Raw genomic sequence first — 22,572 nt, 5'->3', positions numbered from 1 at the left:
CTGGTTTAGTTAGTATAGAGAAGTAGAGTGGGATGTCTTCTACATGTTGATGACACCAAGCCCCAGAAGACCACCCCCAAAAGATTCATATCAATATTAAGTATCTGGAGGGCATCAGGTTGAGGAAGGGTGGTGTTTAAAGAGACTGTATTTGTTCTGTTCCCCAAGAGTTTTGTCTTCTGCAGCACAGCACACACTTAATGGTTTAAAATGTAAGTATTCCACAAGGTGAAGATTTGTTTGAGGCCCAAATCTGTCTGGGGAAAACAATAACATGCACTTGCCAAGACCAGAGGACTGAAGACCTACATGGGCAACAGGCAGACTGACACTTGTGCCCATTGAGAGAGCAAATACTGTCCCTTCTAATGGCAACTGACTTCAGTGATGTTCATGGAGAATTGCATCTCTCCCCAGTACTTTCTTGTCAGAAGTGCTTTGCCAGATTCCCTGCTGGTGGGTTGCTTTTGCTTACAGGAACGTGGGGCGGTTGAGATAGTAAGTCGTTTAACTTCATGCAAACATACCATCTGATCACTAGGCACTTAGAAAATGCTGTGTAAGACATATTGTTGGCATTTGAGAAGCACAGAGCTCGCAAAGTCCTTTGCGTGGAGCTTCCTGAATGCTCAGCAAGCAGCTGATTTCAGCTTAACTTACTACTGTTATTACTATAACTTGCTCTCCAGGGCAAGGTGGTTTGAGCATATAACACCAATCCTGGCCCGACTGGACCAGCTGCCAATTAGTTTCCAGGTCCAATTCAAAGCGCTGGTTTTAACCTCACAGCTTTATACCACAACACCTCAAGGGCCGCCTCTCTCCATATGAACTGACTTGGAACCAGCGATCACCATCTGAAGCTGTTCTTCATGTGCATCCTCTATGAAAGTTCTAGATGGTGGCAACACGAGAACAGGCCTCTTCTGCAGTGGCTCCCTGTTTGTGGAATGCTCTCCCCAGAGAGGCTGACCTGGCAACATAGGTAATTATATCTCTTTAGGTGCCAGGAAAAACCTTTCCACTATAACCAGGCATTTTGCCTTTAACTATCTGTTGCCTTTTAAAAGTAACCAGGATGTTTTTAAATGTATTTCTTTTTTCCACTTGGTTTTAATGTATCTATGTGTAGTTTTCAGTCTGCCTGTTCATTTTGTTCTGAGTCACTTTGGGCTGCCACAGGAAATATAAAGTGACAAAAAAAATCAATAATGTCTTCATTGCTACTGTTAATAAAGCCAGCGTGGTGTAGTGGTTAAGAGCGGTGGACTCGTAATCTGGTAAACAGGGTTCATGTCTCCGCTCCTCCACATGCAGCTGCTGGGTGACCTTGGGCTAGTCACACTTCTCTGAAGTCTCTCAGCCCCACTCACCTCACAGAGTGTTTGTTGTGGGGGAGGAAGGGAAAGGAGAATGTTAGCTGTTTTGAGACTCCTTAGGGTAGTGATAAAGCGGGATATCAAATCCAAACTCCTCCTCCTCCTCCTCCTCTTCTTCTTCTTCTTCTTCTTCTTCTTCTTCATATTACCTAAACCTTGAGTACTACTGCTATTACTACTCAACATTTGAACCTGCCAATGTGCTAGAACTTTTTCTTTATACACATTCCCCGTGTTTTCCTTTGTATCTGCTGGCCCACTGTACAGCTTTCAATGGCAACAGGTGGAGAATGTGAGTTCCTGCCTTGGAAGGTTGATCCCCTCCAAAATTTCGTTCCGCTTCTGTCCTCAAGGTCCTTCTTCCAAAGTGCATTTGTCTTTCAACACTAAACTTTGGGAGAGAGAGAAAAGTGGTGGTGAGGAACCCAGACAGAATGCTGACACAGAACTTTGATTTTGACAGGATGTCTTCTGTCCTCAAACACACCATACCTCAAGTTAAGAGCACTGGATAATGTGAAAGGGAAGAATAATTAATGGTGCATTCACCGTGCCACTAAGCTCTGAAGAACTACCTCTTCAGATTTACCTTAGGCAGAGAATATTATACAAAGGGTTGATTTATCTTTGGATGAGCCTGGGTTGGCTGGCTCAAATTGCCAGAGATAAATCTCGGCTTTAATAAAAGTTCAATAGCAGCCAGTCCCCCATATTTTATCAACAATTCAGAAATATCAGAGGTCTTGGCCTTCGATAATATCTTCTTTCTGCATCATAATTGCCACTTTCCATCCTTTGCCTGCATTATGGACGAACATTATTCAACTTTCCAGGGCAGTATTTTTAAAAACTCTTTAACATGGATCAGCACGCAATTACCTTGTTGAACCTTCTTTCCTCAATTCAAAACAAAACCCAAAAGAAAAAATGCACTCCCTTTAATGAAACTAAGCCAATGAAGGAAAATATCTGACTGGAACAAGGATAGGGTACCAGAGCACTCCTGATATAGTTAGGTCTATTTTGATTACAGCTTGGCCCATTCTTGTGTTAGTTTGTGTTTAGGTTTTAATGTCACATAATGCTTGCTCCCCATACCCTTCACCATTTTTCTCTGTCGTTTATAAATAATGCCATTATGGACCAGAAGCATGAATGTTTGTACATTATGATAAATGAGAACCTGGCTGGCTGGGTGGGAACCCAGACAGTGCATTCCTTCCAACAATATTCCTTCCAACATTGCTATACAGTGGTACCTCAGGTTAAGAACTTAATTCTTCCTCAAGGTCCATTCTCAACCTGAAACTGTTCTTAACCTGAAGCACCACTTTAGCTAATAGGGCCTCCCACTGCCGCCGTGCTGCCACCGTGCGATTTCTGTTCTCATCCTGAAGCAATGTTCTTAACCCGAGGTACTATTTCTGGGTTAGCAGAGTCTGTAACCTGAAGCGTATGTGTCAGGGGTTCAGGAGCAGAGGCAAGGGCAAGGGAGGAAACAGAGAGCGAGGGGGAGGAGGCAGAAGAAAAGATGAGTGATGACGACGACCCGAGATCTCCGAGTCTTTCCAGTGAATCAGAAGATTCACAGAAAGGAGCACCAGTGGCCAGGGCAAGGGGGGAGCCTAGGGGGACACCCCAGGAAGATAGAGCCAGAGGGGACTCAGAGGGGAGCAGTTGGAAATCGGGACCAGCGTCACCGCCAGAGAGCAGGGAAGAGGAAGGGCGCCAGGGATCAAGCGCTGGCAGCTCACAACAGGGGGTAGGGCACGAGTCAGGAGTGGCCACACCTCCATCGGGGAGCGAAGAAACGGTCAGACGGAAGGTGGAAGGTTGGGCGCGCGCGACAAGTTCAAATGCACAGGAAGGTGGCGCAGTAGGCAGCCCGGAAAGGGAGCCAGGTCCTAAAGCCCGCCGAAAGGAGGGAGAAGAGTCAGGGGGGTCAGCGTCAGCGTCAGAGGAATCCCGGAAGGAAGAGACCCCGGGGGGCAGAGGGACCCAGAGAAGAACAGTCAGGCGGAAAAGGTGGAGCAAGGCTAGGATATTAAGTTGGTGTACAAGGGGCGGAGACTCAGATGGAGCTTCGCCGATCTAACCATTAGACGTAGGGTTGCACGCAGCAGCTTGAGAATGGAAACTGTAACTCAATAAAGACTTTTATTTAATGATCGCTGGCTAGCGTGATCCTCTGTGAGCTAGGATCTGGAAGCAACTCTGACAGTATGTAACCTGAAGCATCTGTAACCTGAGGTACCACTGTAGTTGTATGTTGGTGGAAACAAACAGGGTCATCAATATAACTCAACAAAAACAGGTGATGAAAACGATACGAAATGGATCACAAGAAATATTAAAATCCTTCTCTGGAGGAAGACAAGATAGGTTTATCTTTTGTCCCTTAATTTCCTTGCTATGATAAACAAAACTTTATTGGGAAGAGATCTGAGTAAGCAGTAGTGCAATGGTAAATTTTGAAATGCAGGGGCTCATTTCAAAGCCCCCAGATTCATACTCCCAAAGACACTACAGAGCCACATCCCCATGGAAAGTTGAAAAATGCAAGAAATAGCAAAGGGTTGTGTGGCAGCCTGCATGTTGGACTTTGGTTGAGGAGACCTGGATTCACAGCCATAATATTTACTGGATGACTTTATTTATCTTCTACTACTACTACTACTACTACTACTACTACTACCTGGGGCCAGTGATTGTCTGAACCTAGATTATCTAACAAAGGGATCATGTACCAGACCAGCCTGTCTTCCAGATGACCCCATTGCTGCTGTGAGAAGAAATCTTCTTCTTCTTTAGCGATCACTCGTAGTCGAGTAAGATTGTCTTCCATAAACACGGTTTTAACAATGAGTCCGTAAGTGATTGTGGAGGCCAATTCTGGATCCACACATCTTTCCACAGTGAAGACATTGGTGGGAGTTGAACACGGTGTGGATTTGCCAAGCGTTCCTTCCTCCTAGCACGTTTCTCCCTTGTGTCCTGAGTTCGAGCGTCTTCAAAGCCTATGACACCTTTGGTAAAGGCTGTTCTCCAACTGGGGTGCTCGCAGGCCAGTGTTTCCCAGTTGTTGGTGTTTATACTATATTTTTAAAAATTTGCCTTGACACAGTCTTTAAACCTCTTTTTGTTGACCACCAGCATTACGCTTTCCATTTTTAAGTTCAGAATAGAGTAGTTGCTTTGGAAGACGATCATCAGGCATCTGCACAACATGACCAGTCCAACAAAGTTGATGCTGAAGAATCATTGCTTCAACACTGGTGAGAAGAAATTCTGAAGGCACTTCTAAATTCTTGTGGGTTCCCCTGTGAGTATATGGTAGCTATATATTCTTCCTAGCATTCAATCTGACACTGTGTGTTATAGCAGACATGTACTACTCCTACTTCTCCAAACCTTTATTAGGCATGGACCATCATAAAACATCCATATATAAAATTTTAAAACACATGCAAATAAACAACCATGTAAAAATATGTACCGTATTTTTCGTCCCATAGGACGCTCCGCCCCATAGGATGCACCTAATTTTTTGGGTGGAAATAAAGGAAAAACATTTTTCCTTTATTTCCCCCCCAAAACCAGGTCGGGGAACAGCGGGATGGCGGCGCTGCGCCTCCCCGCTGTCCCCGGAGCTTGTGGGGCTGGCCGATGTCTGCCCGGCGCGCTGGGCGCTCTGCTTCAGGGCATCCCGTGCGCTGGGCGGCAGGCTGCTATCCTCAGCGTGGGGATGTCTGTCCGGCGCGCGGGGCGCTCTGCTTCAGGGCACCCCGCGCGCCGGGCGGGAGGCTACTATCCACAGCGTGGGGAGCCCCGCGGGAACTCCCGCAGGCTCCCCAGGCTTGCTGATAGCTTCCTGAAGCCTGGGGAGCGAGAGGGGTCAGTGCGCACCGACCCCTCTCACTCTCCAAGCTTCAGCGAAAGCCTGTATTTGCCCCATAGGACGCACACAGGTTTCCCCTTCATTTTTGGAGGGGGAAAAGTGTGTCCTATAGGGCGAAAAATACGGTAATAGCAAGGGGTTTCATTGAAGTTTCTTCCCACTAAATAGTGCCATTCACCACTCTAAGAGATACTATTGATAAAAACACAGCCACCTTTGCAGTTACCTCCAGGTTAATGTCAGACAGATGGAATCTGATATTTTCATTCTGCCATGATGTAGCTGGTTGTACAGTGGACAGTAGAAAAGAATATGTTCTACTTTGTCCAGCATATTAAAAAAAAATCTGCAATGTCTGTTGTTTCTGGGGATGTTTAAATATCTGCCCTTGACTAAAGCTGAGGGAGAAACTTTTAGTCAGGCTAACATAAAGGCCCTGCGTTGGACTGGAATTATTAATTTTGAAATGTAAGTGACCCTATTATCTGTTGGATTTAAACAATAAAACTTGAGGGAGGAAATTTTATTTACAGGTGACTCGATGTTTTGCTTTTCAATGTCCCTTAATCTGACATAGCAGACATGTTGGGTCTGAACCTAGATGTAAAATTTCCTTTAAATGCATGTAATGGAAACTTTTAAAACACTGTGTGGGGTGGGGGACTTATCAACATGCCAATTAATATTCCCAACAATGAAAAAGGTATTAAGACACATAGTAAAATACTTCCTTGCAGAAGAAAAATAAGGACCTTTTTGCAGATAAGCAGAACCTGAAAATTAAACAATCATGCACTCACAAATAGTTCTACAAGGTTTTTGAAAAAATAAAAAGATTACATTTTTTTAAAAAATGTAAACGCTTTATTCATAGCTTAATTCCTAAAGGTTGCTAGCGGTTGCATCCCCTACCCTACCCCACCCCGCCTCCCCAATACATTAAATTTTTTCAAGGACAATAAGGAGTTTTAAAACTGAGTGGAAAATATTCACACCTGCTCTGAGTGCGTCATGTGAAAAATAAACATTTTGGGGGGACACATCAAAAACACAAATCTGTGCCGCTGCCCTTTGCTTCTTCTGATGGATTTTCCTTTGTTTGAACACATATTAGGCAATATAGACTAGGTGACTATTTTCTAATATTCAATATATTTCATTTTGTATATGCTTATGACTATTTCCTCATGTGCAAGTTTCCTACTTTCCATGTGTTCCTACATACAGATTGTAAGTGAACTAACAGATAATAAAATAAATCTCTACATGATTGGAATAAATACCCCTTTGGGTATCTGGTGTTAATAATACCTTATGCTAAATATTCCAAGAGAAACTATGTCCTGACTATAAAATATTAGTCTGTGTCAAATTAATGGCACATATGTCTAATGGTTTCAGCCCTTCTTTGTTTAGACTTCAATTACATTTGATTTATTTCAATCTGTTTTGCTTTTATTATTTTAAAGTTCCACAAAGTGGCTTAAACATGCTTTTGATATTCCAGAAACCATTTTTGGAATGTCCTTTTTATTTAAGGAAAATATTGGCTTGTAGCTCTTCAGCCTTTATGACAATGGCAACGTTACTTTATTAGATCTTAATTTAGCTCTTTTCATCTTTGTACATGTTGTACATCTATAGCTCTTTGACTGTCTGGAATATGCAATTTTCAGAATCCTGTAATTATTGCCATTCAGCATTATAAAATCACAAACAGCAGAAACACAAACAGTGTGGTCCACCAAACACTTTAAGAAATATGGGACATTTATTATCATTACCCTGATCTAGCTAGAAACTCATGTATGTGTGGAAACAATCTAGGGTTCAAGGGTTCCATTGTGAGAATTCTATTGATGACAGCCTTACTTTCAGATAAAACACTATAGGTACCATAGATAGTGATGGGTGAGATTCTTTTGGCTCATTTTAGTCATTTATTTTTAATATTTATAACCTGATCACAACATGGCTTATGCAACAATCAATAAGGCAGCCAGTCAAAAAAACCACCAGTGTTTAAAACTAAAAATGTCACATTTTCCTGGCTGGCTTCAATGTAGAGACATTGGCCACAGGTTTCCCAGAAAGGCACCATAACATGCTCTAAGGGGCTCCATCAATTGATATCATTTTACATGTTCTTGTGTTGAATTAGAATGCTGAAAACAGGTTCTGAGACCCAAATTAATCCATGTGGCTGAGTATGACAGAATAACCTCTAAAATAGGTTAAACTCCCTTAGACAGAAGCAAGTAGCTCTGATAACATGATAAAGCCGAATTCAACTTTCTCTGATGGTTAAATGCCAACTATTGTGGATGCTGACAGATTTACAAAATCAAAAGAGCCAGGTTTAGGGATTCAGTAGTATTAAATAATAAATAGCTGTTGCTGAGGAATGTCAGAAAAAAAATATTCAGTCAACCCAACAAGTCTGAATTTGTTTCAAGTGCAAATTTCAAATTGTGAGAAGTTGGGCATATCTTGGTTCCGGGTAAATCATTATATTAAATACCTTAGGAGTCACAGCAGAGATTGCAATAAGCCTCTGAGACAGCATGCAGGCTTTAGGAAAAGATGCATTGCTCGAGAACAAAGATTCCAGTTTGGCACATTGAGATTAAAGGATCAGCTGGCTAATATATTGCAATACTGAAGGAGGGGATTGAAAGCTGGAAGCGAGAAGAGTTCTATACTTGATGCAAAGGAAACACACAAGGGGTCTCTATTTATGATGCTCTGGCCTCATGAAATCTGCCCCATAAAGACTTTCCCTAATATTATATAGACTTGTCACCATTCTCGGAGCTTTGGGATTACCTATCAGACCTGAGATTTTTAGTTTGATGGTTGTACTCTCCTAGCTGGCAAACCAGAACTTTCCCAAGAACTTTAATGGGCATTTTAGCTATCTCTGGATTTCACAGCAAGGTCTTCAAAACATTGCACCATTCCATGAGCAAGGTGCTGGTCATTTGTTAGGTGGTCAGATCTGTAAAAGAGATTGATACAGGGTGAGGCCAGATTTTCCAGTAGAATAGGAGGACTCGGGGCTTTTTTTTCCCCAGCTGAAAACTCAGTTCCCGCACCTCTTGGGTGGGCAAAAGGGATGCATCCATGGTGAGCTCTGGGCAGTGCTTTTTTGTTAGGGAAAAATGTGCCAGTACTCACCATGAAGTTATTACAGTAAGCAACACACTTTTAACCTTGTTGGGGGGGGGGGAGGCCAGGACAGTGGTACCTCGGTTTACAGATGTTTCAGGTTACAGACTCTGCTAACCCAGAAATACTACCTCAGGTTAAGAACTTTGCTTCAGGATGAGAACATAAATGGTGCTCTGGCAGCGCGGCAGCAGCAGGAGGCCCCATTAGCTAAAGTGATGCTTCAGGTTAAGAACAGTTTCAGGTTAAGAACGGACCTCCAGAACGAATTAAGTTCTTAACCCAAGGTACCACTGTACTTCATAGCCTTGAGTATCTCTAGAAAAAGAGCACTGGTTCCGACACCTCTTTTTCTAAAAAAAATAGCACTGGGAAGACTGCAAACTTACAAGAAGTGGAGTGGTACCTGTTCAAGCAGTTGTTGAATACTGGACCCTTAGAGGTAAGGTGAAAGACGTTCTCCTAGCTAAGGTCACATCTTTGTTTAAACCTGCAGGATGGATGTAGCAAATGGTAAATTACACATGAAGGTGAAGTAAACTCTTACATTTGAATACCAAAGTCATTCAGAGTTTGACAAAGTTACGTCAACTTCCATCCCTACTTGCTAAACATCTAAGAAAATATACTCTTTTATTCTAGCAAAAATCTGGAATAAATTACAATCGCTAAATCTTTCTTTAATGCCACCACACAGTTCATAAAATGAAGCCGTTGTGTTTGATACACAGTCTCTCCATTTTTCAATTTTGGGAACCACCAACAAAGAGTTTGGGAACAAATTTAGTGAAGATGAATCTGGCACAACTATCCTAGTGCATGTTGTAGAATACATAGCATTGTGCCACTAATCTCTCTCCAAAGCACTAGATGTCAGAAGGAGACAACATATTTAATACTTCATCTTAGAGAATTAAGCTACTTCCCTCTCTGCGTGCATACAATATGGTTCTCTGGCCAACTGATAGTGTTTAAGTAAATCATTATTGTCACAGTTGTTTATATCATAAATGATCTCACAGCTTTGTGGTTACTCCACAGTTCCTTTCATTGGGGCCTCAATAGAGATCTATATCTGAAGACAACTTTTGGTGGTTTCTGCATCACATCTGGATGAAGTGTTAGTCTGTGAGCTAAAAACTTAGTTATTTACAACTTTACATAATTCTGACAGTGGTTTCGCCAGCTTGTCCAGCCGAGTGTCAGAACAAGGAAACTGGGTGCTTTCTTGTGGTTCCTGAGACTTTTGATGGATATGGCTGCTTGGCAAAGGAATGTGAGGATCTGGTTTAAAATTAAAAACTTGAAAGACATTTAAAGTTTCCTCTGATAAATTATGTATCAAGGATAAGGAGATAAATATATACTATGCAGTATATTCCAAGAAGGATAGCAGCTGAGCATTTGCCTCTGTTCAGTCTCTACCATTCAGATATATACTCATATCATTCATCCCTCACCATCTTCATGAACCATTTCATTCAGACATTCAACTGTGTAAAAAAATAAAAAAGTGGGTTATTGCATATCTGAATGAAGTGGGTGGGTGCAATACACACACACACCCCTGTCCCCAAATCACATCAGTGTGTCTCATTTCATAAACACACATTCCCACAACCACTAAGGGAAATTATACAGAAACTCATCCCACCATTCATACAAAACGTTAATACAGTGGTAACTCGGGTTACAGATGCTTCCGGTTACAGACTCTGCTAACCCAGAAATAGTACCTTGGGTTAAGAACTTTGCTTCAGGATGAGAACAGAAATTGTGTGGTGGCAGCGGGAGGCCCCATTAGCTAAAGTGGTACCTCAGGTTAAGAACAGTTTCAGGTTAAGAACGGACCTCCAGAACGAATTAAGTTCTTAACCCAACGTACCACTGTAATCAGATTCCAGTCACATATACACAGCACCAACATCACAATGTAGCATTCAATGTATTCCCCACTCCGGAGCTTCTCCCATCCTCTAAAGGTTGGACATGCTTCAGAATGTTGAAACAGACTACTGACACATTCTGCTATTAAATCTTTCTAATTTATACTGCACCAATCCTGATCTGCATGGGATTTCTTTTCAATGTAAAAGGTAGAAACTGCTCCTCAGCCCATAATTTTCCTCACACTGCCCAGCTCCCACCACCCCTGTTTGTGGGCATAAATCTGCCTTTTTCTGCTAGCTGCCTGGAACTTGTCTGGAAATGCCTGCCAAGGGGGAGGCCCCACAGGAAATGTAGTTAAGATGGAACTCTTTGTGTTGATGGGCTCAGCCACCACCACCACTGCTGCTGCCTCAGCTTCCCTTTCCTCAAGTTAAGTGGGGCTGCCTTGGGCAAGGGAAAAGGAGACAGAGGTGGCAGAATTGGCAGTGGGCATTCCACTGGGGGTGGAAATCTCCCTTCTCTAAGCTCAAGTAGCTCTCCATTCTAACAATCCATAATGGAAAACCCAAATGTTGCCACAAAAGCTGCAATCCAGTGTCCTTGAACACAATGTGGCTTGCTTAAATATGGATAGGATGGGGCTGCAAAAGATGGACAAATATTCCCCCATTATCAGTAAGAAACATTTAACTGCAGTCCTTGCTCATAAAATGTAAGGAATGGAACTACATTGGGAAAACTGGTAGTTGCTGAATCAAGAGTTTTCCTTATAGCCAATTCTATGAAATCTTATACTCTAGTAACACACAATGATTACTAAACCTTCTTTATATGACCATTTAACCTGAGTTTTTTGGGGAGATTTGTCACCAAAGTGACATGGAGCATTTGGAACATAAGAATTAATCTCGTCTTCTTGGCACATGCTGTTCTGCAGGCATCTAGATTACTAAATTATGTCCTTGGCATTACTATATATTCCTTACACTGTACAGTGGTACCTCTGGTTACGTACTTAATTCGTTCCGGAGGTCCGTTCTTAACCTGAAACTGTTCTTAACCTGAAGCACCATTTTAGCTAATGGGGCCTCCCACTGCTGCTGTGCCGCCAGAGCATGATTTCTGTTCTCATCCTGAAGCAAAGTTCTTAACCTGAAGCACTATTTCTGGGTTAACGGAGTCTGTAACCTGAAGCGTATGTAACCTGAAGCGTGTGGAACCCGAGGTACCACTGTACTTTCTTACAATAAAAAAGTGTAAGCAAGCAACAAAGCTAAAACAGAAGTACAAGTGGAAGGTGAAAATACTTAAGTGAAGTAGAGATATATTGGACAACAATCAGAATGAGGACTTCATAAATGTCCCATAACGGGAACAAATTTATAGATAGATATGATTTGGCTATAAATTTTGCAAACAAGATCACTCAATGGAAAGAGTACACATTGTTGCATTAAATTGCAAATGGAAACAGTGGGGTTTTTTTATAAAAAGAAATGCTTAAAGGGTTTCAGGACTGCCTCCATTCCTCCATTCTTGCTTGCACAGTACCCCAAAACACACATTTTGCTGTGTTTGTGAGATTGCGGCCCTGAAAAAAGCATTTTGGGGAGGCGAGGTCGTGGTCTGAAATCATGCAAGCTCACAGCACCCAAGATGGTTGCTGTGCTATCATGTGAAAAAACAGGGTGTCCCTTTTTCCTGGGAAACTTGTGGGGTATGCAGTCCATGCACTGGAAAATTCCTAATAAGCCCCAAGTGGCAACTGGCCAAGCTATTCAAAGGGTGAAGTGCCACAACTAAGAAACAGGAAGAACTCAGGGAGAGGCCATCTTTTATAGGTAACCCTTCCCTGAGGCCTAATAAAGGCCATATGGAAAAGTTCTCCCCTCTCTCCCTTTGGGAGGAAGTATTGAGAGTCTTCCTCCTTCATTGGGGTGGAACAAACACGCCCGCAGGCAAAAGGTTGGGAGTAATCAAGTCATAGCGCTGGAAGGCTGCAAATAGTTGCAGTTCTGTGAGTTACGCTGACTTTAATGGGACATTCGCTGCATATGTAAATATATGCAGTACGGAGACCTTACACTCTTATACGCTGCAGCACAAAAAGAAGCTTTGGGGTGGAGTGATCATGTAGCAAATGCAAAATCGGAACAATTCCACCCATAAGCAAATGCAAATGAGCTCTCTCCTTGCATTACATTAGACAAAGTTAAAAGTACAAACCAGACTTATGATTCTCTCTTTTGCTTTCATTCTCCTGCGGTACTAACAAATTGCACTCTAAAAGTTTTGGGGAAAGTCTGTAGGCAAGAACATTTGGTTAGAATGTGCTTTTTAGACTCTAAGCACAATGTGTTCTTTACAAGGTCAAACTGACATGAACATAGCAGTCGGAGTGAGTTATAGAAAAACCTATTGTGCAGATTCCTTCCAGCAGCTTGCCAAATTTGACATTATGGAGCTCAGAAACAAAAATCCAATCCTTATTAGCTGTAATTAAAATATTTTATTTATGTCAGTTAGGTACATAATGCCCCTTGAAGATGTTATCTTGGGCTCAAGAGAGGTTGAGCTGTCTTTATGGTAAAAACATCTAAAATAGTTTTAAATTCACTCGTTCCCACTGAAAATCTGCTGTGTTCTATTTTGAAAACTCTGAAACTCCTTATAAAGCAAGAAGTGATTTTTTCCTTCCTCTTATTTTCAGCGTGAGTTATCTAATTCTATCATGCAGGCAGTCTGACCCACAACCAAGTCAACTTAGAGTTCTTGGGTTTATTCTCAATAGTTTTACTGTTTTTGAGAACCTGGCTGCAGAATGCTGCAGCGAGGCTCCTCACGGGGTCTCTGCCATGGGAGCATATTCACCCAGTGCTTTTCAAACTGCACTGGCTCCCGGTAGAGTACAGGGTCAGATTTAAGGTGCTGCTTTTGACCTATAAAGCCCTTCACAGCCTAGGACCCTCGTACCTACGGGACCGCCTCTCCTGGTATGCCCCACGGAGAACCTCAAGGTCCATAAATAGCAACACCCTAGTGGTCCCAGGCCCTAAGGAAGTTAGATTGGCTTCAACCAGAGCCAGGGCCTTTTCAACTCTGGCTCCAGCCTGGTGGAACGCTCTGCCTCATGAGACCAGGGCCCTGCAGGATCTGATTTCTTTCCGCAGGGCCTGTAAGACAGAGTTGTTCCGCCTGGCCTTTGGCTTGGAGCCAATTTGATTCCCTCCCTCTCTTTCTTTTTTCCTTTCCTCCTTCTCCTGCGATGAGGCTACATTTTAATATTTCAATATTTTAATGTATATTAATTTTGTTTTTAAGTTGTAATAATTCAACTTGTTTTTATTATTACTTGTAAGCCGCTCTGAGCCCGGCCTTGGCTGGGGAGGGCGGGGTATAAATAAAAAATTATTATTATTATTATTATTATTATTATTATTATTATTATTAATGTTCTTATGCTGAATAACAGGGCATGATCCATTCACTCTTGCATCCATATGTCCATGTTGAGGGAGCAGATCCAAATATGGACCTTCCGTTTTCGTCTTTTAGTCCCACAAATAGATAATGCACTGTGGCAGGAGCCTGAAATCTGATGGCCACTATGGAGAACATGGATCTGTGCTTTGCCCCCATTCAATGCTCACAATGGTCCATTAAGAACTGGATCAGACCAAAGGCCCCATCTAGTCCAGCATCCTGTTCTCGCAGTGGCCAACCAGCTGTCCATGTGAAGCCCACAAGCAAAATGCAAGTTCAACAGCACTCTTGTGAGCCCTAGCAATTGATCCTCAGAGGCTTACCGACCCCAACTTTGGAGGTAGAACGTGGTCATTATGGCTAGCAGCCACTGCCAGCCTTGTCCTTCATGAAATGCCTTTTGAAGCCTTCGAGATGGTGGCCATCACTACAATGTGTGATAGCATATTCCATTGTTCAGCTAAGCCCTGTGTGAAACAGACGCTGAAGTGTGTCTCCTCAAGGAGGTAGTTCCTTCTTGATTGGGCTCCACCTCTCCTTTGGATTCTCCCTTTAACCCAGGGGTAGGGAACCTGTGGCCCGCCAGATGCTGCTGGACAACAGCCCTCCATCACCCTTGACCATTGTCTCAGAAAAATTACCCCATCATCTTAAAGGGTCAGTTAAGCAATGGATTTTGCTGCTGGTGGTAGGGCTTTTGTGATGCAAAGAGCAAACAACATATGAAGCCACTTATCCCAGTGAGGTATGTCTTTATTTGGCAAGCTCTACATTTAGATATGACAGGCACTTAAGGCCTCAAGGGTGTTGCTCTGCTTTTGGACATTTTTTTTGCTGTGAACTTGTTACCTGATCAATCTGTACCTTTGTAAACAACCACTACAGAAACATAATAAGTTACCCTTTTTCTCTATAGTTGAAATGAAATCATTATCTTTAAGAAACATAGACTGTTCCTATTATAACATGTTTTGATATTTTTTTAAAAAAACAAGTGCAAAATAAATATTAACAACATTTTTCACTATGTAATGTTGTCAATAGACTATTTTAATTTATCAAATGAAACAAAAAAAAGATATCTTTTCTGTTTGTTTGTTTTCAATCATTTTTTCCAGATTTTTTTTTGTTTTAGAAAAAGATTACTGCTATATGGATTAATTTTTTTTTTAAGGCAACCGCTTGGGTGAACACCTGATAGATTTAAACCACTTATAAGCAAAACCTTAAGTGAAGTTGAATCGCCTTGTGGCAGAGACTTCACTTCATATGAGTTCCCCCTTGTTTTGTTTGTACATTGGCTTGAATGGAGCAAACGTCTAAAGAGTACTGTGGGGAAATGCTTAGGAGGATAGATATAAATCATGCCTGCATGCACACGTTAGAGTTCAAATGAATACGCTCACTCTAGTTGTGGAAATTGAGCTGACGGCAGAATTTTCAAGAAAGAAAACATGCGCTAAACCGACTTGGGAATCGGATTTCTGCTTGAAGCCCTTGAAGCAACCAAGTCCTCTGGTACCTACTCACTCGATGTGTCTTTCCCCCAAGGAAATTAACTTTCTCTGACTTGCACAGAGCACACCATCTGACAATGAATACCTTATGAGCAAACTACTTAAGGGTTCACTTGCGATTGCCTTGAGAACAAAGCAATGCAGGTGATTCTAGAAGGAGCTGGAACTGTTTTCTTGGGCTACCAAATGCCTGGAAGAGAAACAGATTGGGACATTTTTAAAAAAATAAAAAAAAGGATTTGATCATATAAAAGAGTGACAATTCAAAAGGACAATTCATGGTAATTCATTTCATATTTCTGTATACACTGCCCGGACTTGAGCCCCAGAGAGGTCACTTCAGTGCTGCTAACACAGCAAAAACAACACGGGAGGCAGCAGTTAGGAGTTGCCAGTCTCCTCAGCCACAGTGGATGCTGTGCTTCTCTAGCAATTTGACTCCATCCCCAGAGGCACACTCCGTTGTCTTTTGAGACGGATGGGTGCCAACATTTCTGTACACAGCTTGGGTATTCTCTGAATGTAAAGTGGTGTCTGAGTCCTTAAATGAATCAACTTCCCAACCCAGATAACATTCAGAGAGGCACATCTGAACTCTTCTTAAACCTTCATATATTTATGGCCTCCAAGAATGTGGTCAAGAGGGGGAGACAGCTAGAGAGCAGAAATTTAATTTAATTAACATGGCCATTAATACTTTGACTTGTAGATCTTTGACTGTATTACCAAGTTCATTTTTTATTAAAATAAAAAGCAAGACAAAGCACATACCATTGTTGGTTCTGGTGATGACAGAAGGAGACCTTGCGGCTGATGATTTTCTTCAGCTGCAGATGTTTGCCTTTTCATTTGATGGGTTTTTTTTTCCTTGGTTGAAGAGATTAATCCCAGTGCTACTCATGCCAGAGAGTCACAGTATGCTTAATTGCATTGCCAAAAGGTCTTTAGCATATACTGCTACAACCGTTGTTTTGTGGTTATGACATTCTTGACAAACGTTTCCATAAAGCCCAAATCCAAGATCGTATTCTGAAGTCACAGAAGGTTGGTTGAGGAGCAATAGTAAGAAAAAAAATGTTAAGAAATGTGATGTTTCCATTGTAGCTTTAATTATGGAGGTGATGATAAGGACAGATTGAGTGAATGGATTGCTACCAAGGCACCTGAGGCAGGTTACAATTTTAGAACACCCAAACTTCCTTGATGCCTCCCCGTGTACACATCCCCCTCTGATCAATTATTATTCATTCATAAAATGTTTTCACTTTATCTTTGTGGGTTGCAATCATGCTGCATAGTCCTATACCTATCGAATCTCAACTTTATCATTCCTTTTAGTTCAAGATTACAAAGTTTGGTATCTACTGCAGCTGGGGGGAAATCCTTTACAATATCTAGACATTTCTTCATTACCTATTTCACTTCAAGCATCATGAAAATATGTTTAAAATCAGAGATCTACACATTTTGGCCACATTTTGGTCTTGGTAACCATATCAACTGTGTAGCTATCAGGACCCTACCAAACCCCTTCCTCCCATGCCCCTTTCTCAGCTTGTCTCATAATTAGCATAATTTTCATTATCTTCCTTTCAAAAAGGTTATAGTTCAGTGGTAGAGCCTATCCTTGGAATGCAGAAGGTCCCAAATTCAACCCCTGACATTTCCAGGTATGACAGTGTAACTGGGAGATACATTTCTACTTTTTAATGCAGTTTTTTGGTCTGGCTGAGTATCTCTCATGACTGGTGTTTATCATTTGGCTGACTGAGGCTGCACCTAAGGCAGTTGATTTTCAGTGACACGGAAAAGGCAACAAATTGTTAGTTATTTACTCCCAGTCTGACTGCCTCAAAAGCAAAAATATTTTGACTGCCCTAGGGTAATGCGTGCCTTGACTGAGGTATGGAAGAAACTTTGGCTGCTCCACCTCAAGCAAAAATATGTCTTGAGCCAGCCCTGATCTTTGGTCATTGGACATTTGATGTAAACCACAGGATATGGACCTGCTTGTGAGCTTCCAGAAGCATTTGGCTAAAGACATAAATGCTGGTCTGTTTGTGCTATTGGCAAGGCAACTGCATGTTCTCAACAGTACAACATCTGACTCCGGTGTCTTTTCAACAGTCCCTCCAAGATATTGTGACATTGTACATGTTTGATCAATGTGGTCCTTATTTGTTGTCCTGATGAATCATACTCTCAGGCTGCCAAAGTGTTCTGAAGGTATTGGAATATGGGTATTAGCTCCTCATAATAAATGATGAGGCAAGCCTTAAGAAAAGGTTAGAAACCTACGTGAAACACAAGAGCCGTATCACCAAACCTATTTCAAACGAATGATCCACGTTGTGCGAATATTTTTGAGAGCTGGAAATAACAATGATATTAAGCCATGTTAGTGGAGCCAGATATGTCTTCATAGCACGTTGTCAAACATCCCCCTGCCCCCCCCCCCAGAAGAAAATGTGCCCTGAAAGTATAAGGATGCTAAATTCTACTCCTCTATATTCAAATGGCAAAGGGAAATGAGCTGTTCATAATCTAGTATTTTTAATACTTGGACAGCCTTTAAGTTTAGGATACCTGTTATGTCTCCTCGGGGCTAGACCAGGCCAACTGTTCAGCTGTAGCCAACTCTGCAATAATAGGCAAGTAAATATATTAATTGACTTTCTATCCCTGTCCCTCTGTGGTGGTAACTCTGGCTATTTCCATCTTCATTTTACCTGCCAGCATGATCACAGATGGTCCTAAAGCGAAAGGGATGTTATTGCCCAGTTTTAGATGCCTGGAATGTGACCAACGGCAGCAAAGAGCCAATTTCAAAGCTTGTTTTCACGATCAGAGAGCTGGTTTCTTTACTGTGCTGCCGGTTGTTAGCACATTGCTGTTTCTATGTTGGTGATAATGCAGCACAGCAATGAACTAGCCCCATCCATGTGTAAGCACAATGTATTTCCAACAGTCCAGGTGTATTTTTAAAGAGTCTAACGTAGCAAGTGGCTAATATGTCTACTCAACAAAAAGACACGTTGATTTCAGTGAGGCCTATTTCCAGGTAAACAGACTTATAAGGCTGTAAACTAGCACCCCACTTACCTGGCAGTAAGTCTTGCTGAATTCAATAGGATTTACTTCCGAGTAGAACATGGTTTGGTTTCACCTGCCTGTATTGCAGCTGAAGTTTAGTGTGGTGTTGATTGACTGCAAGAAATTCTGCCAGGAATCATGACATGAGAGCAGCCAGCTCAACTTACTTCCAAATCCTTGCATTTCATGTTATTATGAGCACATATTTATAAGATTTCTTACCCGCCCTCCAGCACGAAGTCCCAGGGTGGGTTGCAACACTAGAATACACACTTATAAAAACTGCTGAAACCATTACAATTATAAAACATGCAAAACCATTCCACATGGAACAGAACAATATATATTCAGCGAAAGAGGTGGGTTCTTTGAAACAAAATACCTTACCTGTCAAGGTAAAGAGCTGCCACTTCAGTGTATGGCAAAACCTGTACAATGTAGATGCTTGACACATTTCTATGGGCAGGAAGTACCTCAGTTTAGGGGCTGCTGTTGTGAATAGTTGTGTGTGTCAATCTGCAGTTATTATATGGTTTATTAATGTCAATCATGGCATATGTAAAAGGTTGGCATGACCTTAATATGGCAAGAGATACCCCATGATGAACTGTGGTGACCTTGGTACAAGTCTGATTCCAGCATCATCTCCTGGAAGGCATTCAGGAAATATTCGAATTCCTCACACCTTGTAAATGAAGTTGCCAAGTAAAGTCTACTCAACACCTGATAAGATAATGATGACATAATTTAAGGCAGGGAGCAAGCAAAGGATGACCAGTTTAGACTGTCACCCACTAGGATGATATTCTTTCAAACACCTAATTTGCAAGATGGGTGAAAACTCAATGTTATGCAGAAATTAACAGTTTGGGAAATGTCAGAGAAACAGAATAAACTTAATGCAGAGGCCCCACTGTTACTGGTGAAGCCCAGCCCTGAGAAACTGATGGACAACTTATTTTCCTTTGGGAGAAAAGTAACTGGAATGGCTCCTTCCATTTGTCTGCCGACAAATATGTTGGTGAATTGCACACCGTTCCATTTCAGATGGTCTGGCCTGTCTTATCCTCCAACAGCAGGGGACATGCAACTAGGTGTACATAGGCACTATGCCGGGAATGGGAGGCATCCACAACTGAATGATTTTGCTGCCTGTTTTGACCTACAAGAACAGTTCTCAAGCACCTGACAGCCCGCAATGCACAGTAGGTGGGCTGCATTTGGTTTGCTGGTTCCAACACAAGCAGGTGTGTTTCATATGAAATGAGCAGGGGAAATAAACCATTCTGCCTTTCACTTTTGACCACCACCAAAGACCCATATAAAAATGAAAGCAGTACGTCACTGATTCCCCACTAGAAGGAAATGGTGAACTTTCTATATATTGAGAATTGGCTGTGATCCAGAGGACTATGAGCAGTACAGGGGGAAGAAATGGTACCCAGCCCTTTCCATGCACAGATGTGTAAGCAATGGCTAGATATGAGCACAGTTAGCTGTGTAAAACAGGCTATTTGGGATGCAGAACTGAATGCTTTCTCTGGTTGAGGGTCTTTCTCAATCTCTGAAGCTGTTTGTCCATTGGAAACCACCCTTCATTCTCCTCTAACAGAGGAAGCTGCCTTATGAGTCAGACAACTCAGTGTAAACCACTCAGATATTCCTCAGTATTGTCTATACTGATTAGCAGCAGCTGTCCAGGGTTTCAGACAGGATACATTCTTTCTCAATTCTGCCTGGATTGAACCTGGGACCTCCTGTGCTCTACCACAAAGCTGCATCCCTTCTTCTCAGTCAGAGAAACAACCATGGCTGAGAACAAGTAGAATTGCCTTCACATAAAAAAAGAGTGTGCATTTTGTTTGTTTTACACGAGCGTCATGAAACGGAAAAAATAGCTGCTCTGCATGGTGTAGGATATTGTTTCTGCATGTGGAAGAGGAGCAGTGAATCCTGGCCATTGTGGTATATCTCTGCCAATGAGCAGCTTGCAAAATGGTTTTGAGTTCCACATTAAAAGAATTTTCGTCACAGTTATGAATGTGTTTACTAAGTAGTTCTCATTATAAGAATTTTGCTTGCTGTTTGGTGAGATACATATTAGTCAGAGCTCTTTCTTTCTTTCTTTCTTTCTTTCTTTCTTTCTTCCTTTGCTTCCTCAAAGTACTTTGGACATTTCCCCCAAACAGGAACTTCCACATTTGTTTCATAATGTCACTTTAAGCAAAACTGGTGAAAGCTTATGGGTGTGCAGAAGTCCCTTAGAAATTTCACCAGTATAATAATAATAATAATAATCTGCTTCCTTCTCTCATAGTCTCTTTGTTGTGACAAAGTTAGCACAGGAAATCTGCCTTATGCAGAGCAAGATTACTGGGCCATCTAGCTCAGTATGTCCCACACTGACTGGTAGAGGCTCTCCAGGGTTTCAGGCAGGAGTCTCTCCCAAGCCTGCCTGCAGAGTCTGGTGATGGATCCTGGAACTTCCTGCATGAAAAACAGATGCTCTGTTAACAAGCTTTGGCTCTTGCCGTCTTTTTCATTGCTTGTGGTATTCTATCGAGACACCTCTCACTTTGATATTGTTTAGGGCCAGATTACATGTTATATTGAGCACACTTTTTAAACAAAAACCAAACAGGATTGAAACTGTGGGCCGTGCTGGTGGGCCTAACTTGCCCCATGGACTGGAGGTTTTCCCAGCCCGGAGATACACAGCCAAAATTCTTCTCCTCCATCCTAAACTGAAAGCAGCCTGAAACCTGCTTGCAATTCACATGACAGGTAGAAGTATAAAGAAAATGTATTGAGAAGCTTTATGAATTTAACACATGGCCTTGGTACCCACACGTGCTAAAAATACTTTAGGGGGATTTATTTAAGACAAATTCTTCATTGCAGTCAGATTGGGTATTTAGGAGGACATTCCACTAAAACTAACGGGATTTGCTTCAACATTAATGCATTTGTGATTACTGTGACCTTATTTTTTAAAATAATAATAATAATAATAATCATAATAATTCTGCTTTGGCCTCTAGATGGCTCACCTGGAATTTCTATTGCAAGAAACGCCTCAAAAAAGAAGAAAACTTCCCTGAAACATTATCAAAATATCACAATGTTCTACATTTTCAACAGCAATAGAACCAATCATGTGAACTAGATCTGTATGTGAACATGTTGCTAAATTGTTTTGCTTTTTGTAGAACCAATGATAAAATGTGTATCAATGCCAAAACAGATTGAGCAATAATGTCATTTTCTATTAGTAATTATTGTGAGTCACATCCCAAAATATCCTATGGAGGCAGGCTTTAATGAACACTTTCCAGGTGCTGTCTTTGCTGTGGGGTAGGTGATATATTTGATGATTAGTTTCTAGTCATCTGCCAATAGATTTTTCACCTTTTAAATAATAGATGGAACTTTTGGCTGGAGCATAGGATGAACTACTGTTTAACTAATAATGCCGTTTTTAAAAAGCTGGGTTTTATCCCATGATGAATTAAATACATATGTTCACATGCACACAAAAGGCCACTTGGGAAATAGCTATGCAAATCCCATTCCTTCCTACTAAACAAAATGGTTTTCTGCAGATTTGTGAAGGCCAGGGGAAGACATCAAGCTGTTATTGCTTTCTGATCGTTTTCATCATTCATAGTATCATAGTATCATCATTCATCTTATCAGGGATTTATGAAATATGGCAAAATCCATCAGGCATCAATGAAATGGGAACTGCAAAAGGCCAAACAGATTCTAAAAAGGTAATTTGAAAGGGTGTCAGCAAGATTCTGTAATTTGAAACCTAGTTGGTTTTGGAGAGTGTCACATTTCAACTTCACAAGTTTTGTTGTTTAAAGAGTAACTGGGGAATTTGGGTGGCTTAAGGGAGCTGGGAATGTTTAGCCTGGAAAAGAGGAGATATGATAGGCAACTTCAAGTTTCTGAGGCAACTTCAAGTTTCTGATGTATCACAGTATTTTAATATTTTGTTGGAAGCCGCCCAGAGTGGCTGGGGAAGCCCAGCCAGATGGGCGGGGTATAAATAATATATTATTATTATTATTATTATTATCATCATCATCATCATCATCATCATCATCATAATTAAAGGGCTGGCAAATGGAGGATTGAG

The 22,572-nt window shown here is 41.6% G+C and overlaps 1 long non-coding RNA gene across 3 annotated transcripts; it reads right to left on the bottom strand.

Annotated features, from left to right (window-relative positions):
* Positions 1 to 1,633: 1,633 nt before the first annotated feature.
* On the bottom strand, positions 1,634 to 14,473 carry LOC308477927. 3 transcript variants are annotated; one of them, XR_013986758.1, is made up of 3 exons: positions 14,146 to 14,473; positions 8,852 to 8,935; positions 1,634 to 1,770 (listed from the first exon to the last, which is right to left on the bottom strand). It is a non-coding gene; the product is annotated as an uncharacterized lncRNA (long non-coding RNA). The 3 variants fall into 3 exon arrangements; XR_013986759.1 differs by having other exon boundaries at positions 1,635 to 1,765; positions 8,835 to 8,935; XR_013986760.1 differs by lacking the exon at positions 1,634 to 1,770 and adding an exon at positions 8,206 to 8,275.
* Between the last annotated feature and the right edge of the window lie 8,099 nt (positions 14,474 to 22,572).

The sequence above is a fragment of the Podarcis pityusensis genome (genome assembly GCF_964106645.2).
Source record: "Podarcis pityusensis genome assembly, chromosome: 5".
NCBI classification, from domain to species: Eukaryota; Metazoa; Chordata; class Lepidosauria; order Squamata; family Lacertidae; genus Podarcis; species Podarcis pityusensis.
Note: the sequence above shows the minus strand (reverse complement) of the source record. Positions and strands in the feature narration are given on the sequence as shown.